Source organism: Prionailurus bengalensis, chromosome A1 (assembly GCF_016509475.1).
Source record: "Prionailurus bengalensis isolate Pbe53 chromosome A1, Fcat_Pben_1.1_paternal_pri, whole genome shotgun sequence".
In the NCBI taxonomy this organism is placed as follows: domain Eukaryota; kingdom Metazoa; phylum Chordata; class Mammalia; order Carnivora; family Felidae; genus Prionailurus; species Prionailurus bengalensis.
In genome coordinates, this window is record NC_057343.1 from 13,814,943 (window position 1) to 13,835,182 (window position 20,240).

The following is a 20,240-nucleotide window of genomic DNA, read 5'->3' on the forward strand; positions in this document are numbered from 1 at the left end:
AACTCATTCTATAAAGCCAGCGTTACCTTGATTCCAAAGACAGACAAAGACCCCGCTAAAAAGGAGAAATGTAGGCATCCAAGAAATACATGGATGCAAAAATTGTCAACGAGATACTACCAAATTGAATTCAACAATACATTAAAAGAATACATTATTCACCATTATCAAGTGGGATTTATTCCTGGGCTGTAGGGGTGGTTCAATATCCACGACTCAATCAATGTGATACACCACATTAATAAAAGAAAGGATAAGCATCACATGATCCTCTCAGTACATGCAGAAAAAGCATTTGACAAAATGCAACATTCTTTCTTGATAAAAACCCTCAAGAAAGCAGGGATAGAAGGAACATACCTCAACACCATAAAGGCCATATATGAAAGACCTAAAGCTAATTTCATCTTCAATGGGGAAAAACTGAGAGCTTTCTCCCTAAGGTTAGAAACATGACAGGGATGTCCACTCTCAAATACTGTTGTTCAACATAGTACTGGAAGTCCTAGCTTCAGCAATCAGACAACAACAACAACAACAACAACAAAATAAAAGGCATACAAATTGCAAGGAAGAAGTCAAACTTTCACTCTTCGCAGACTATGTGATAGTCCACATGAAAAACCCAAAAGACTCCACCAAAAAATTGCTAGAACTGATACACGAATTCAGCAAAGTCACAGGATATAAAATCAACGTACAGAAATCTGTTGTATTTCTTATACATCAATAATGAAGCAGCAGAAAGAGAAATCAAGGAATACAGAAAAGACTCCGAACAGCCAAAGTAATGTTGCAAAAGAAAGGCAAAGCTGGAGGCATCACAATTCTGGACTTCAAGCTGTATTACAAAACTGTAATCATCAAGACAGTATGGTACTGGCACAAAAACAGACACATAGATCAATGGGACAGGATAGAGAACCCACAAATGGACCCACCGACGTATGGCCAACTCATCTTCAACAAAGCAGGAAAGAATATCCAGTGGAAAAAAAATCTCTTCAGCAAATGGTGTTGAGCAAACTGCACAGCAATATGCAGAAGAATTAATCTGGACCACTTTCTTACACCATACACAAAAATAAACTCAAAATGGATGAAAAAGCTAAATGTGAGACAGGAAACCATCAAAACCCTAGAGGAGAAAACAGGCAACAACCACTTTGACCTCAGCTGTAGCAACTTCTTACTTGACATGTCTCCAGAGGCAAGGGAAACAAAAGCAAAATTAAACAATTGGTACCTCATCAAGATAAAAACCTTCTGCACAGTGAAGGAGGGAACAATCAGCAAAACTAAAAGGCAACAGGTGGAATGGGAGAAGATATTTGCAAATGACCTATCAGATAAAGGGTTAGTATCTAGAATCTATAAAGAACTTATCAAACTCAACACCCAAAAAATAAGTAATCCAGTGAAATGGGGAAAAGAATAGACAATTTTCCAGAGAAGACTTCCAGACGGCTAACAAACACATGAAAAGATGCCCAACATCACTCATCATCAGGGAAATACAAGTCAAAACCACGATGAGATACGACCCCACACCTGTCACAATGGCTAAAATTAACTCAGTATACGACAAATATTGGAGACGATGCAGAGAAGGGTGAACACTTTTGCGCTGCTGGTAGGAATGCAAACTGGTACAGCCACTCTGGAAAACAATATGGAGGTTCCTCAAAAAATTAAAAAAAGAACTACCCTAAAACCCAGCAATTACACTACTAGATATTTATCCAAAGGATACAAAAATGCTGATTCGAAGGGGCACCTGCACCCCAATGTTTATAGCAGTGCTATCAACAATAGCCAAATTAGGGAAAGAGCCCAAATGTCCATGGATTGATAAATGGATAAAGTAGATGTGACGTATATACACACAATGGAATATTATTCGGTGATCAAAAATAAAATCTTGTCATTTGCAACAACGTGGATGGAACCAGAGTGTATTATGCTAAGCAAAATAAGTCAGTCAGAGAAAGACAAATATATGATTTCACACATTTGTAGAATTTAAGAAACAAAACAGATGTAAACAGAAGGGAAGAAAAAATAAAATAAAATAAAAACAGAGAGGGAGGCAAACCATATAAGACTCAAATATAGAGAACAAGCTGGTTACTGGAGGGGAGGTGGGTGGGGGGATGGGTTATATGGGTGACGGGCATTGAGGAAGACTCTTGTTGGGATGAGCACTAGGTGTTGTACGGAAGTGATGAATTACTGAATTCTACTCCTGAAACCAATAGTACATTGTGTGTTGACTAACTTGAATTAAATAAATAAACAAACAAACAAACAAATAAATAAATAAAGACAGCAAAGATGAATTAATGTCCAAGAATAATGAGGAAAGTCATTTATAAGGAAAATCAAGATGAGGATTTGCCTAACTGGATATAAAAATATATAATAAAGCCATGTAATTAAATAGTATAGTATTGACACAGAAATGGATAAATATATCAGTGGAATAGAAGAAAAAATCCTAAAATACATACTAATATGTTGGAGATTTTAATCTATTATAAAGGTAGTGTTTCGATTCTGTGAAAAAGGTATAGCTTAAACAATGAATAATGTCACATTATCCATCTGAAAGAAATAAAGAAGGACCCCTATCTCATACAATCCTGAAGCAGAATTCTAAATTGGATAAAAAACTTACATGTAAAAATAATAACTCTTTTATAAAAAGGAAAATTCAGGGTTGGGAAGACTTTAAACCAAGTAGAAAGCCCAAAGCTCCAAAGCTCTAAAAGTAAAGACAGATATATTTAACTAAGTGTGATGGTGACTTCTTTGTGTCAACTTGACCAATGCCCAGATAGCTAGTAAACCATTATTTCTGGATGTGTCTGTGAGGATGTTTCCAGAAGAGATTAGCATTTGAATCCAGTAGACTAACCGAAGATCTGCCCTCACCAGTGTGGGTGGACATGAGCCAATACTTGAGGGTGAGAATAAAACAAAAAGTCAGAGGAAGGGTGAACCCTTTGTTCTTGCCCTGGCATGTTCATCTTTTACTGCCTTTAGACATTGGACCTCCTAGCCTTTTGGCTCAAACTCCATTACACCACTGGCTTTCCTGCAGACAGTAGATCATGGGACTTCTCAGCCTCCATAACATGTGAGTCGATTCCTGTAAGAAATCTGATCTTGTCCCTATCTCTCTCTCTCTCTCTCTCTCTCTTCATCCTATTGGTGCTGTGTCTTGGGGAAATCCTGCACATATATAACAGATTAATATCTTCATTTAACAAAGATCTCACAGAAATTTGTAAAAACATAAAAGGGAAGCAATAAGAATAGACAATTCTCAGAAAGGCAAATTAAATCATTAGTATGCACATGAAAGGAGGTTTAACCTCCATAGAAGTCAGGGAAATATAACTTAACTAACAATCACGTAATTAACAATAATTTAAAATGATGATGATATCTGCTGTTGTTAGGGATCCCATAAAAAGTTACCTTCAAACAAATTGGTAAAAATACAAATTGTTATACTATTTGGGGAAAACAACTGGTATGTCTATTAAAATTTAAAATACACATGTGTTAGGTCCAGCAGCAGCAATCCTAGAAAACAAAAATTTCCAGCATATATAAGAATTGATGTTTATGTAACGCTGTTTTAGTGGCAAAGATGGGAACAAAGAAAGATCCAACCATTCAGGAATAGCTGAAGAACTTGCAGTGCATCTACAATACAGAATACTGTGCAAACCATTGAAAGAATGACTTAGATCTTCACTAATTGATTGGAGGGATGCCCAATATATATAGTCAAATGAGGAAAGCATGGTGAAACTACATATAATAGAAATGTATCATTAAGAAATGATATCATATCTTAAAATGAAAATGACTCTCCGAAAACCCTGGTATATATACCCGAAAACCCTGGTATATATATGTGTACATATATGTACACATATGTAAAACACACACATATATGTATCTATGTATATATACATATATGTACACATATGTAATATATACACATATATATACATACATACATACAGAGAGAGAGAGAGAGAGAGAGAGAGAGAGAGAACGTTTATGTATTTCTTACAGTTCCTCTAGCCTCTGCACATGATATTCCCTGCTTGGAATACACTTCCCTCCAATTCTCTCGTTCCCATGCCCACAGTCAGGCTACTTTCTCAGGAAAGCTTCCCTAGTCCCCAAGTTGAGGTTATATCCCCCTCTTATTTGCCTCCTTACGTCTTCTCCCTAAATCACAGATCTCCTGACATGTTATAATAATTAAATTATTTATCTTTCCCACTAATGTATGCTTGTACAAACAGGGACTGTCTACCTTTTTCACTCCCAGCTTCTGGCATAGCTTCTAACATGTACTAGGGGCTCGAAGCTCAACCAATACTGACTGAATGATCTCAAGGATATAGTCAACATCATTTACTTCATATGTATCTTCCTCTACTTCTCGAGATTGGAGTCTAGAGTCTATTGCAGGGACTATTTATTGAGTGAGTATATGAATAGATGACAGGAGGTATCATAGTTATGATACAAGAAAGATCTAGATACTACCTACAGTAGGCTTAGATAATATTCAAGTTGTAGGCACTTATGGTGTATAAGACAATAGGAGGACTTGTAAGGACTGGGATGCATCATACTTAAGTCTGACTTGAGACAAATTTATTATATCATTTTTCCTCTGTAAATCACTTGAATGTTGAGGGATGAATATACTTAGAACTAGAGCTATTACTGAAGACACAGGTTTACACAACCCTATATAGCCTGTGACAACCCATCCCCACCACCATCTGAAGTTGCTTAGATAAGTCATGGACAATGGACCCAAATCTGTCTAATTTTATTCTCTTTCTTAAATTTGAACTTGGGAATCTGAGAGACTGTGGGGCCAAAGAACATACAAAATCATGGCCAAGCCATTGCTATAGCAGGACGAAGCCAATGACAAACATACCTTGAGAGAACAGAAGTGCCCATGCATAACACAAAGAAGCAGATAAATGGAGCAAGCGTGCAGGGATGACAGATTATTTAGTACCATAGAGATGGAGAGGGCAGCATCATTTATCTATCTATCCATTCAAATATTTGCTGAACCTACTAGGATCTCTGTTACCATAGATGTGGAGGATTCAACAGCAAATGAGACAATAAAAGTCTATGCTTTCATGGGGCTTGAAGTCCTACAGAAAGGACTGATAGAAAGTGATTATGATGAAGTTTCACAAATGTTATGATAGGCAAAGTTCAGGATGCTATGGGAACATAAAACTGGGGAACCCAACCTGATCTAGCCCTAGGTCAGACTTTCCAGATCCAGTCCTTTTGTGGCCCAGTTGTATCTTATTTCGTGCCTTTTGATATCTGTGACATTCCTCTTTATCTCTTCAAGAATAAGATCTATTTTTATTTGAACCAGCATACTAAATATCTGATACATTTTGTTCCCCCCATAATCTTTCAATGCTGTCATTTAAGGAACTGTCCTTTCTTCTCCAGGTGATACAGAATCATTTTGTGGGGACTGATAGAATTGAGAGGGTCTCTGTCTTGGGATCTCAGGCACAAAAATCCTGATAAGGTGAGAGCTGCTGGGACCATTCTTGCCACACTTGGAAAGGGCTTGCCTGAGCATGAAGACACCACAGAGGATAGCAGAGCCAAGAGGCTCTGAAAGAGACAAAGATTCCTGATGACATCTTTTTAAGAGTCTCTAAGTCTTTCTAGTTACATGGGCCAATAAATTCGTTTGTTTCTAAAATTAAATGAGTTGCTTTCCATCATAACTAAAAGCATCCTCATTAATACAGATATTCTGAATAAATTTCTGTTCCATGCACACATCATCCGTGACCAAGATAGTTTAGTGGGTTTGGGGATGGGGAGGACAAAATTGACTTGTCCTTGTCCTATCTTCCCCTGCTGTTCCCCAGGTTGTAATAACTCATTTGTATAATACTTTATGTGACAGTTCCTCACGTGGTTTCCTCTAGCCCTCCTGCTATTTCTGTGAAGCGGGTATTATTATCCCCATTTTGTAGTGGTGTTCCAATGCTGATTAGCTACAAAGTGACTGGTTTGGTATCTGGAATGTCATTCTGGCACCACTCCACATTCCTCTACTCTGATTCCTGCTCCCTCTGAATCCTGTCCCCCATGCCAGTGCCACCGTCATCAGCCTCCAGCTCCAGCCCCAGTCCCTCGAGTTACCAAATGCAAAATGCTCACAGGAAAATTAAGAATTTAATTATCTTTCTTGAAGAATCAGAATCACAGCATAAATTTTATTGCTCAGCTAGAGTTTAATTTTAACATGCAAATTTTTGATAAGTTAATACCATAATCAGATTTTTCAAGAACCTTAAATCATGCCAAATTTTTCTTTTTTTTTTGATGCAGTGGATAAATGCATATTTTTTGAAATTTGGCAAAAATATCTGGAAATAGTTACAGCAACAACACACATAGGTATCCATCAAATGATAGGAATACCATTTCTATCCAGATTCTTTCTTCTCTTAAATATACCAGAGTCCTCAGCAAAAAATAAAACACAGAAAACTGCAGCTATGTACTTTTTAAATTAAAAATATCCTGTACTTCTATGAGATTGGTCCTTAAAGCTTTAATTTGAACGTCCGACTTTGGCTCAGGTCAGGATCTCACAGCTCATGAGTTCGACCCCCACGTCAGGCTCTGTGCTGACAGCTCGGAGCCTGGAGCCTGCTTCGGATTCTGTGCCTTCCTCTCTCTCTGCCACAACCCACTCACGTTCTGTCTCTGTCTCTCTCAAAAATAAATAAACATTAAAAAAAAATTAAAGTATAAGTATTACCATTTGTTGCCTGGAAGGTGGACTGGTATCATTTATCAAGTCTTAACATTTGTGTTCATGAACCAGAATTTCTTCATTAAAATATTAGTATAGGAAGCGAAAGAAACAATTCTAGAATTTTTTTTCCAAGGCCATTCAGAAACCCTATTTTTTTGGTTCTTATAAGATAAATCTATTTAAGGATTTTTCTGAACTTCTATCTCACACAAAGATTAAGCGTGAAATAATATACCGAGACAGTAGACTCAATTCTGTGTGCAAAGTAACTGTCTATGCAATATGATATTGAAGATTCCCCATCTCTCAAAATTGAAATCACTTAATCTTGCTGAGAGCAGGCACTTTTGTACCTCCTTGCGTTATCACTGTCAACTGATAACAACTGCTAATCTGGTCACGGATTAACAAATCAGATATCCTATTAGCATGGAACACTAAAGGAATGGAACAGAGAATCAATGAGTTTCAATAGAAAAGTAGAAGAGACAGGAAGAAAGTTCAGGAGCTTTGGGGCAGCCAGGGAGCCTCAGGAAAGTTCTGTGACACTAGACCTCTGTGAGGAGGAATGGGCTCCAAGGAGTGAGTATTAGAAGGACCTAAAGAGGGGGTGCCTGGGTGGCGCAGTCGGTTAAGCGTCCGACTTCAGCCAGGTCACGATCTCGCGGTCCGGGAGTTCGAGCCCCGTGTCAGGCTCTGGGCTGATGGCTCGGAGCCTGGAGCCTGTTTCCGATTCTGTGTCTCCCTCTCTCTCTGCCCCTCCCCCGTTCATGCTCTGTCTCTCTCTGTCCCAAAAATAAATAAACGTTGAAAAAGAAATTAAAAAAAAAAAAAAGAAGGACCTAAAGAGAAACCCACGAGAAATTTCACCGGCTTCACATTTTAGACCATATAATTCTATTTAGTGGCATTTTCAAAATGTATATCAGGCTCAAGAAGACATTGAAAACAGACCCTGGAACTAAGGGGGGTGGGGGGTGAGATTATTCCCTTAATTAGGCTCATGGAGATAGCTGGCTGACTATGGCAATGCAATGTAATTTATTCTTTTCTCCATTCTCTCATATGCACACTCTGCTGCACCTTACTGAACAAGCTAAAAATTCAAGAAATAAATACATTCATTAATGATTTAGTATAACCCAAAAGGAGAGGAAAGCTGCCAGAGTCACTCCGCAGATCTCCCGCTTTGCCAGAAATGATTACTGTGGTGCAGGACTGACAGCATGAACCCGCCTGTGGGGGGCCAGGGCTCCCGGGGCTGTGGCTGCTGTTGGCAGCTGCTGCTGTTGGAGTCATGCTGGAGGAGCTGCCTCTCTGGCCTTAGAATTGGCACACCCCTGGTGACTGAGAAAAGAGACACTTCAATGTATTCATGTTAAGGGTTCTTCCTTCTTCCCCTTCATTATGCAGCAAGAGACGTTCTAGTAAAATTCAAGACATCAGCTTAGAATATGTTAATGCTCATAAATTAAATTGCTCACAGAAGGTGATCAATTTTTAATGTTTACACTCAAGATGTTCTTTTTAATTAACACTTAGCTACATTTGTACTCTCGGTTCACCTCAGAAAATGTCTGAACTTGCAGAGAACTGCAATAAGTTGTAAGACATCAAACTGCAGTAATTTTCAAAGTTGCACCCTTCAACGAAAGAAAAAGGGCTGAGGTTCAGAGGATTGACAGCATAAAGAGACCTAACTTACTCTTCGGAAGTAGTCGGAAGCTGCTCGGTGTGCATAGGTATTTTTGGAAAGTCACCTATATTCCTCATATTGAGGTGGAAATTGCCCATCCGTAAAAGCCAATGATACGTTCTGAGGCACATATGTGAAAACAAAAAGTGACTTCCAAATTTAATGAGCAAAAGCTCATTAATTAAGAATCCACTGATTTATACTTCGTCTTAATTGATCACTTGTTAGCCATATACGACTATAAAAAGCAGATTGTTTGCTAGCTGCGTAACCTTTAGAAATTCATCTACTCATCAGTAAAAATGCGAATAATACCTACATGATGGTTTCTTATGAAATAACCCATGTGAAGTGCTTACCAGTGCCTTGTGTAGATTAGATACTAAATAAATATTCGTTTCTTTCCTGTGTATAATACCATACTTATTTGCATTGTGCTTCTTAGTACTTTCTCTTTAAAAGTGGGAATTAGAGTGTGTCAGAAAATACATATCTATCTCACTGTGGGGAATATTGCTTCTGGCAGTCTGGGGTCCTGCTCCAAGATAGGGACAATTCAGGGAAGCAGACCCAGGGCTTTGAAGTATTCAGCAAAGGGAAAAAGTATTATGTGTCATTTAAAGAAAACCTAGTCTCAGTAAAAACAGAAATTCGTGGGCCGTGAGGGTCAGAATGGCTTTTATGGTGGTGGCAATGCCAATTCTATAGGAAAGGAGAGCAGAAGAGTATAAAGAGAATAAAAGAATAATTTTTTAAAAATGTAGTGGAGTCTTCTCATCCTTACATTCTCTCTGAATTGCAGTTTTTTAAGGATCTGTAAGAGTATCTCTCCTGGAGAGATTTCCATGTTTGTCCTAGTTTTCTGGGAGAGGAAATTTCAGGCTTTGAGAAGATAGTAACAAAGAAGAATTGGCACCAAAAAGGGTGGGTGGGGCCAAGACATATTTTGCAGACTGATGAAAGTGTGATTTTTGGCAAAATGGATGGAAATTGTCATCTTCGCATATGCTCAAACGAGCTGTTGGGTTGGTAAGATACTAAATTATAAATGTATAATTTTTACTACTGGTGCACTAACCTGTCTAGGAAGTTCTCGAGATATATATTTTGGATAAACATCCTAACGTGTGAGTTTCTTCATCTATAAATAGCTACTGCCTATATATTCCAAATATTCACACAAGTCTTACTTTCAGATATCTGTGGAAACTCTTGGTATGTGACTTACTCACATTATTATTTAAACCCATAAAAAAATCAGTGATGCACTAGACAGGACAATAAGACTATACACCCTCATCATACTTAAAACCAGAGCTGTGACAGAGCTTCCTGAGTCACTATTTCTGGAATAGCCACTATAATGTGCCACAAGTTGAACTAGAAAAAGTCTTCTAAGCTAGCCAGAATTACCCTTCTTGTATTTTACCCAATTTCCCCCAAACTTTCTAAGTATTCCAATGTTAAAAAAAAATTCTTAGAACAAAGGGCACCTGGGTGGCTCAGTCGATTAAGCATCTGACTCTTGATTTTGGCTCAGGTCATGATCTCACGGTTTGTAAAGTCAAGCCCTGTGCCGGACTCTGTGCTGACAGTGAGAAACCTGCTTGGGAGTCTCTCTCTCCCTCTGCCCCTCCCCCACTCTCTCTCAAAATAAATAAATCAACTTAACTAAAATCTTTATAAAAAATTCTTACAACAGAACAGAATATAGCTATCTGAAGTTCTATTTTCTGAAGTAGATGGTTCGAGAGTGGTAAGAAAGTAAGGCACAAAAAAAAAAAAAAGACTTCAGTGACTTTTTTGCAAGCCTGCCAATATATTTTAAATCTGGATATTTGTGGCAGGATGCTACCTTACAAACCAGGATCTTAGGCCAGTAAAAATCCTTTTGGCTTAGAACTTTTAGAGGTTCACCCAGTCTGAATTAACACCCAACATTCCTTGAAATTTTTATTTTTTATTTTGTTAAGCTATTTCAGATTTACTTTCTACCAAGTTTGAGTCACTAAAAACCAAACTGGATAGCTACACTATCTAACCCCTAGAAGAACAGGAGCTGAAGTGTAAAATAAGAACCTTGATCAATGCTTGGTAACATTGCTGCACAATAGATTCAGCTAAGTAGCTTTCAAAAACATACAATACCCATGTCCCACACAGGTTATGTCCTGGTATGAGTAATTTTAACAACTCTACCCAGCTGAGTTTAATGTTCAGACAGAATTAAAAAACACTGCTTCTGCTACAGTCTTTTTTTTTTTTTTTTTTTTTTTAGGATAGAAAAGAGCCCTTCAAAGCGCTTTGTCCACCACTGTTCCCTGCATATGAAAGTGGTCAATAACTGTTAGATTCTCAACTGTTTCAACTCACCAGGGGTTGGAAAACTTTTTATGTGATAGGTCAGATAGTAAATGTCTCAGGTTTTGCAGGCTGTAAGGTCTCTACCACGACTACTTAACTCTGCTGGTCTCCACCTCCACGACTGGATCCTGGCACTCTAGTGCATAACCAGCCATAGACCAGAGGAGACATATGGACCTGGCTGCATCCCAGTAAAACTTTATTTACAGAAACACGTGGCAGGATGGATTTGGCTCGCTGGCTACTGGCCATAGTTTGCCAAACCCTGCAGTATATCACTTCACGATTCAACTCTTGCAGCCTTTTGCAATTTTACTGTTGTAGCTTTATTTTATAGATTTAAATTATTTGTGATTATAAAAATATTGCCGTGGAGTAGATAACTAAGCAACTATTATACAGGATTATTAAAGAAATTGCATAAATAAGAATGACCAAAATAATAACCTCTGCACTTTTTATCAGATTACCATCTCTATGATGTCAGTTATTAGTGAATTTCATTACATTCTATCTAGGCTGGCTAATATAACTTTGTAAACGATGCCTACTAGGTACAAAGTGATTAAATAGGAATTCCCTAGTGCTACTACTAGAAGAAAAGAACTGTGTAATTGTTTCTACAGAAAGTAGCATCATGGTTAATGGTAGGAAATACTTGGTACATACAGGGTCCTTTTCCTTTCCAGGAAGGACATTGCCTATCAGTTATAGGTAAGCCTAGATGTGGGCTGGCAATGTTTCCTGATACGTTAGTAGACAAAATGAAATCTATGTGACATTCTTAGCCCAATAGGAGATGTTTTTTCCAGCGTAGACAATAAGCAGGAAATTATTCTCCCCTCCAAGGGTATGAACACCCTTCCCATCACAACAGTGAAGGGTGTGCTGATCTTGCAAAGGGGACAGAGGACCACGTGGTCATGTTAGAGATGTAGAGAACTGCAGCAAGCCACATCTGAACCAAAGCATATAGCTGGCATTTCACACAGTCATGGGATGAGAGCAAAGAGTCCCATAGAAATCAATTGATAAACATTCTGTAATTAAAGACTATAATTTGGGCTCAAGCAAAAGGAAATAGTAAAAAACTTTCTATCATTTATATAAAATAAAGCCTGAAGCAGAGATCTTTGGACAACTGGTAGGGGACTAGAGAAATGTGGAGCACACAAAAAGTGATCCACATTGGACCACAACTTTTTCCTCAGCCACACTCTCATGGCGCTAGGACCCTGGGCAACCTTGGTTCTCCTCCATGTGGCCTCTCATCCTCCAGTATACTGGACCAGTTTCCTTGCATGGTGGTCTTTGGAAATATTCTAAGACAGCAAAACCCAAAGCTGCAAGGCTTTTGAGGCCTAAGATCTAGACTTTGCAAACCACTTTACCCACATTCTACTGATCAAACCAAGATTCAAGGATTAGGAAAAGAGACTCTACTTCTTGAGAAGCAGCTCTACAAAACATTGAGGACATCTTTTCCATCTGCCACTCCCGGTGGAGTTGTAGCTTTATTTAATACATTCGTCTGTTCCTTCATCAAACCCTGAGTTAAGCTCTTCGAATTATTATGGATAGCAGACCCAGATGGCCTCTCTGACACCATCGAAAGATTCTGACTCCCACAGTGGCCAAAACGGATAAGAAGTTGGCTTACTAAAATTCTGTCACAGAAGCTGACTTCTGTCTAAGAGTGCATCTCATACAATTACCCCCACTTCATACTTGATTTTGTAGAACCCTAATATTAAAAGAAAAGAAAGGATTTTAGATCTCATTTAATTCCAGAGTAAGCAAGATTTCAATTCAGAAAAAAAAAATGTAACTTTTATTCTATTAAAATAAGAGATAGAGGGGTGCCTGGGTGGCTCAGTCGGTTAAGCGGCCGACTTCGGCTCAGGTCATGATCTCGCGGTCCGTGAGTTCGAGCCCCGCGTCAGGCTCTGGGCTGACAGCTCAGAGCCTGGAGCCTGTTTCAGATTCTGTGTCTCCCTCTCTCTGACCCTCCCCCGTTCATGCTCTGTCTCTCTCTGTCTCAAAAATAAATAAACGTTAAAAATAAATAAATAAATAAATAAATAAATAAATAAATAAATAAATAAAATAAGAGGCCCATGGCGGAAAATTATATTTTTCTACAACTATCCTATTTGTTTTTTGGGGCTTTTGGGGGGAACAATACATTGCAGTATATTTTGCTCACTGAAGGTTTACTATCTGGTTATAATTAAGAAGAAGCAAAGTGAGGCAGGCCACCTGACCAATTCCCTGATTTTCTATATGAGAAAATAGAAACAGGGAAGCTAAGGGTTTCACACAAGGTCACAGAGTCAGCCAATGGCTGAACTGATGCCATAAGACAAAGCTTGCCACTTTCAAAACATTTTCCCAGTTACTTGGATTCAGGAAAAGTATACTAGTGTTAATCTTTAAGCCTTGCTGCCCTGGCAAGATCAGGGATCAGCACTTTTTTTTTTTTTCTGTAAAGGCCAGGTAATAATTATTTTAGGCTTTTCAGGCCTTTTGTCACAACTAGCCAATTCTGTTGTTATGACACAAAAGTAGGTACAATTAATACATTAAAAGATGAACATTCCTGTTACCTAATAAAACTTTATAAAAAAACAAAACAAAACAAAACAAAACAGGCAGCAGGCCAGGTTTGGCCCACGGGCCATAGTTTGTCAACCCCTGTGCCTGATTTAAAGTTTAAATTACTGGGATGCCTGGGTAGCTAAGTCAGTTAAGCATCCCACTCTTGACTTCAGCTCAGGTCATGTTCTCACAGTTTGTGAGTCCAAGCCCCACATCTTGCTCTGCACCAACAGCACACAGCCTGCTTGGAAATCTCTCTCTCTCTCTCTCTCTCTCTCTCTCTCTCTCTCTCTCTCCCCCTCCCCCCCCTCTCTCTCTGCCCCTTCCCTGCTTATGTTCTCTCTCTCTCCAAAATAAATAAATAAACTTAAAAAAAATGAAGTTTAGACTAAGACTCACTCCCATTCTTCACCCCTTCCTACATTCATACTCTTGTCATGTCTTCATTGTAGGAGGGTTTATAAGCCCTTTACTTTGAGCTTGAATGTATATTGTGGGTGAAACTGTGGCCTCTCTCCTGCCCCAACAAAAAAATTCATGTGTTGAAGTTCTAACTGCCAATATAGCAGAATGTGACTTTATTTGCAGATAGGGTCTTTAAAGAGGTAATCAAGTTAAAATGATTGGGTGAGCCCTACTCTAATATGATTAGTATCCTTATAAAAAGGGGAAATTTGAAGACAGACATGTGAACAAGGAGAACACTTTGTGAGTATAAAGATGGTTTTCTGCAAGCCAAGGACAGAGGCCTGGAACAAACTTTTCCCTCACGGCCTTCAGAAGGAATCAACCCAAGCCAACACCTTGATTTGGCACTTTTGGCCTCCAGAACTGCGAGAAAATAAATTGCCATTGTTTTAAGATGCCTAGTCTCTGATACTTTGTTACAGAAGCCCTAGCAAACTAATATGCCATGTTACTTGCTCTGACCAGTGACGCATGGCTGCAAGTAGGTGTGAGCCAGTCCCCAGTTTAGACCTTAAAAAACTTCACACCTTTCCACTTGCCTTCTCATGGCTCTTCCACTGATATGTGAAAAATATGCTCCGAAGCTGTCCTGCTGGTATAAGGAGCATGAAAGACACTTGAAGCAGAGCCACTCCAGCCAAGCCCAACCTCCAGCTGACCTGCAGACACAGGCAACGATAAGTTATCTTCGTTAAGCCACTGAGTCATAGTTAATTGATTCAAAGTTTAAATTAAACATTAGATAAATTCTCCCAAATAAGACTGTTAACATCCAATACAAGACTATGACTTTTCTTTCCTACCTGTGTTTTGCTGATTCCATGGAAAATTTAAGTCAACAACTCAAAACATTGCTCACCCCCTTCACCCCCACACCCATTCCTTTTCTCCTCCGGGGAAAATAGCAATGAAAGAGCACTTGAATGGGTTAAGAATCTACTTGCCTGATTTCTTTGAACTCAAGGGAGCAAAATTGCCCTGTAGACCCAGTCTTAATATTGGCAGCTACAAAGTTTACACCTCCTGGGGCGCCTGGGTGGCTCAGTTGATTAAGCATCTGACTTTGGCTCCCGTCATGATCTCTTGGTCCTTGAGTTTGAGCCCCACATTGGGCTCTGTGCTGACAGCTCAGAGCCTGGAGCCTGTTTCAGATCCCGTGTCTCCTTCTCTTTCTGCCCCTCCCGTGCTCATGCTCTGTCTCTGTCTCTCTTAAAAAATATACATTAAAATTTTAGGGGCGCCTGGGTGGCGCAGTCGGTTAAGCGTCCGACTTCAGCCAGGTCACGATCTCGCGGTCCGGGAGTTCGAGCACCGCGTCAGGCTCTGGGCTGATGGCTCAGAGCCTGGAGCCTGTTTCCGATTCTGTGTCTCCCTCCCTCTCTCTCTGCCCCTCCCCCGTTCATGCTCTGTCTCTCTCTGTCCCAAAAATAAATAAAAAACGTTGAAAAAAAAATTAAAAAAAAAATATATATATTAAAATTTTTTTGCTTTTCAGTTTACACTTCTTCACCAATCTCACTTTATCAACCAGGTTGTTTCTTTTTCTTTTTTTCACCAGCTTTATGGATATATGATTGAAAAATAAAAATTGTATACAGTTAAGGGGTACAGCATGCTGATTTTGATAAGGGCTGTTTAAGAAATGTGTCTATAAAGAGGTATTTTGTTATTGTTAACTGAGTAATGCAATCCATTTAAAACACATGGAATTAGTAACTATTCTTTGAACAGATAGACAGTTGATTCTTAACCTTTCTAGTACTTTCAGTCTTCGGAATGTTGTCTAACCCTTTTGGTCTTAGTTTTTGCTGAATAGGATGAAATTAGACTAATCGATGTGTTAGTTTTCTAGGGTAGCGTGGTACCACAACTTGGGTGGCCTAACACAACAAAAACGGATTGTCTCACGGTTCAGAAGTTTGGAAGTGCAAAATCAAGGTGTTGGCAGAGCCGTGCTCCTTCTGAAACTCTTAGAGATTCACTCTTGGGGTCTTTTGGCTTACAGCTGCTTCAATCTCTGCCTCTGTCTTCACGGAGCTGCCTTCTCCCATGGATCTCTCTCCCCTTCTTGGAAGGACACCAGTCATGTAGGATGAAGGGTCCACTACTGCAGCAGAACCTCATCTGACCTTTTATACAGAAGAATCAACCAGAAAATAGTTTAAAACAGAATGGCTGGGGCACCTGGGTGGCTCAGTCGGTTGAGCGTCCGACTTCGGCTCAGGTCATGATCTCGAGGTTCGTGACATTGGGCCCCGCATCGGGCTCTGTGCTGACAGCTCAGAGGCTGGAGCCTGCTTCGGATTCTGTGTCTCCCCCTCTCTCTGCCCCTAACCCACTCACATTCTGTCTCTGTCTCTCTCAAAAATAAATAAACATTTAACAACAACAACAACAAAACAGAACTGTCTTGTTGAAGAAACAGTAGGCAGCCCCTAAACCTGTCCATTCACCACCAGTTCCCCTTTCGAAACTCACATCTCCAGTGGCGCCTCAGAAAGCCTGAATCATAGTCTGTAAAATCACTGGCCTATGTAAACTCCAGCTTTGTATGAGTTTTCTCAGAAATATAAAATATTCTAGAAGAGTAAATTTTCTCTCAATAATTGTGTTCAGTAAACTTTTCCTATCAGAAAATCAAATTTCATGCCCCTAAAAACAGTTACTCTATAAGTGATTAATTTTTTTCTAAGAAACCATATTATCTTAATTTTTTTTCATCTAGTTTCTACATATACCTGTTTGATTTAACTGTGCAGAAAGAGTTAACCTAGCAGGCTTGGGATATTTAAACACAGCACCTCCCAAAGAAATAACTGGTCCCTGACCAGTTCCCGAGAGATGATGTCTAAGTCCTTGAAATATCCTGCCCGACAAGTGTCTGTATGGCTACAGCCTTGGCATTTGTTACATGATTGACGTTAATGGTGTGATTTATGGTGGGGGTCTTGCACCATGTTGAATCAGTATGACCTCTGGAGGGGCTGGAGACTGAACAGGGCCAGTCACATGGGGGCTCCATGTCTGTGTGATCAACCCTGGACACGAAGATTTAGTGAACTCCCCTGCTTGCCAATACCCTGTGTGTACAGCCATACATGATTACAAGGAGAATTAAGCGCTATTTACATGACTCTCCTGGCAAAGGTCAGCTGGAAGTTTATTCCAGGACTCTCCTCGACTCCACTCTATGAGCCGTTTGCCTTTGTTCACTTTAATCTGTATCCTTTGCCTATAGTGAACCATAACTATGAGTATACAGCCTTTCCAGGCTTTGTGAGTCCTTCTACAAATCATTGAACATGAGAGTGGTCTTGGGGACCCCTGAAGACATAACTCTTTAAGCAAATATATCTCATTGGGAAATGTAAGGCTGTAATTAGTAACTTCTCTGCAGAATATATATGTGTGATAATTTGACAGTGCTGTGCTGTACATTACATTTGTTTGTGTGTAACATGTATGTGAAATGTTCCCAAGCTGCACGTAAGTGGTCATTGAAACCGGTGAGAGCTCAGGCCAGGCCCCGCATTCTTATAAAAGGATATCAACATTACTACTGGCTCATCCTATCTTTACAGGGTGTGATCTGTCCTTAAGCAGTCACACAGAGAACTTGTCCTCCAAGCTGTTGCAAAACCAGAATGATGGCTGAAGCATTTACTAGCAATAAGACTGGAAGAAAATCCCATAACCTCTGATCCTTAGTCTCCTGTTTGTAAGCAGAAAAACAGTAAATAATCACACTGAATTATTGTCAAGCTTAACAAAGATAAGGTACATGTGACTGAATAAAAATAACAGAGGATGGCTCTTTGCCACTAACCTTGCTAAAGAGGGTCTTGTCTTTCTATCACATTTTCTTTCCCTTCCTTGTCTTCCAAGGAGGATTCTGCCTTTGCCAGGTTCATTATTTGGAATTTGATGTGCAGAATCAGAAAAGAGGGCAAAGATAGAAAGAGAAGAGGTACATAGACGAAGGCTGGGGAGTAAGTTTTTCAGGAAGACTTTTGGAAACATAGGTCTGACAGGTGCTGCAGAAGGGAAGAAAGTGGATGGGTGATAGAGGGTTTTTTTAAAGGAGTGTTGAAGCTTCTTCATAATACTTGCAGATCACAGGTATAAACCTGAGAAAGCTCAAACAGTTTGCTGGCCAAGTTAAATAAAAACCGTAGAAATGATACAGAAGACTGCTTGAAGAATAGATGTCCAACCTTTCTGTCAGAACATATAAAACTTCATAATCTGGTACTTGTCTCATTCCTCAGAAATTCTTTCACTGAGTTCCACTTGAGCTGTATGTCCTTAACTCATATCATGGGGATAATAGACTCAAAACTGTATTGTACCTGGGGACATTTTTCAAACGTGATGTCATACTCCAGAAACTTCCCTCAGAACCTAGTACCAGAAAGATTTGTTTCTCTAACGATCTAATCTGTTTCTCCCTTCTGACACTGATAAGCACATCATTATGGCTATCCTTATGATCAGAGTCAAATTTCTAGTCCAATTTTTACAATGCCCTAACCTCTAATATTTATTTGCATTTGAACTGCTTTCATCATCCTTGCATGAATGACCAAATCATGCTGTTGGGAACAGAGAAGGATAATACCACCAGAACAGGAAGAGTTTGAGGTTGTTAGGAAAAGACATGGAAGTTAACAGACTTCCTTTATGTGTGTGTGGGAGAGGACATCAGTGGAAATAGCCTTAAGACAGGCAAAAGTAAATCAACATGCATTTAGGAGCTCCAATAAGCCAACAAGAATAGGGGAGTTTGATGGAGCTTTAAGAGTCAAGCTAAATGAAAGAAGCTTCTTATGAAACTTGACCCAGCTTAAAAGATCCGAGCAATAAAAACAAGCACAGTGTTATGGTTTTAGGATCTATGCAAAGAATTCAGTTCATAATCAGGTGGCTGCAAAGTGCACAGTTTTGATTTTTAAATACCAGTGGATTGAACCTTGGAGTCCCCCTGGAAAAGACTAAGTGTGCTTAAGGATTTAGAGAGGTTTAACCAGCTGGGGGTGAAAAAGTTTGCAACTGAACAATCTAGGCAGTTATGTCAAGTACTGTGCCATGCAGAGTACCCATAATTTATCTCTGTGATTATAATATCAACCCTAGAACTTGATTTTAAAAAAGAATCTTCTTGAACCGTTATAGACTCCAGGAGGCAACACAACGGGACTTTTCTTTGAAGGTCTTTTTGGTGGTTTCATGAACAAAGTCCAGCATGTTTGTGTCAGACACACAGAATCACACCCAAGAAGAACCTTACAAATCATCTAGCCCTACTCCCTCATTCTACAGGTTTAAAACTAAAATTCACAAAGGCCAGAATCAGGCAGTTCAGCTAATGGCAAAAAGCTGAGGCCTTTGGATTCCAGCACAAACTCCCTGTTCTGTGAGAACAACATCAGTCTATATTCTGCCCAAAACTTTACCAATGCAAGCTCTACAGATAAATTTGAAGCTATTTCTGGCTCAGAAACAAAGACTTACAGCTCTACTCTTCCTCATAGGGTACAACAGGTCACATTTGCCTTATTGTCTTATAAATTATTCCTATTTTAACTCGTCTAGCTTTCAGATTCCAGTATAATTTGCATATTCCATAAAATTCCCAAGTGACTTTACTGAGCATATGTGTTGACAATGTAGACAAATTTCATCTTATTACTTGTTACTACATGTCTTTCTTTATGAATCTCCTCTGTCTTTTATGACTCAAGACTTCCTTTCTAAATCTCCCTGGACAAATATGCCTCTATTTTCACTAAGGTTTGGTTAGCTCTTTCAAATTCAAAAATACAATCTGTAAGTATAAGTCTTTTCTTCAGCAGGATAGTCATACTTTGTAGTTTCTTGGTAACTTACAATTTCCCTTCAGTGTCCTTCATCCCAGGATATTTGTAGAAAGTCTTATTTGTCCTTATTTTCATTCTGTAAGTATCTCTGCTTCCTATGGAGCATCTTCAAGTTCAAGGAAAGAAACAAAACAGAACCAAAGTTGTATTAAAGTACAGCAGGTACATTTTCAGGATCATTATGGATCCTTGGTTTGCTTAGAAATTCTGCGCACTCTAGGGGCACCTGGGTGGCTCAGCCGGTTAAGCGTCCGACTTCAGCTCAGGTCATGACCTCACGGCTTGTGAGTTCGAGCCCCGTGTCGGGCTCTGTGCTGACAGCTCAGAGCCTGGAGCCTCTTCAGATCCTGTGTCTTCTCTCTCTCTCTGCCCCTTCCCC

At 39.4% G+C, this 20,240-nt stretch overlaps 1 long non-coding RNA gene across 1 annotated transcript in view; it reads right to left on the reverse strand.

Annotated features, from left to right (window-relative positions):
- The window catches only part of LOC122481327, a 46,157-nt gene extending 26,162 nt beyond the window's left edge, over window positions 1–19,995 (reverse strand). The window contains exon 1 of the long non-coding RNA XR_006296824.1: window positions 19,872–19,995. This is a non-coding gene — a long non-coding RNA (uncharacterized LOC122481327). The remainder of the gene's footprint in view (window positions 1–19,871) is intronic.
- Window positions 19,996–20,240: the final 245 nt, after the last annotated feature.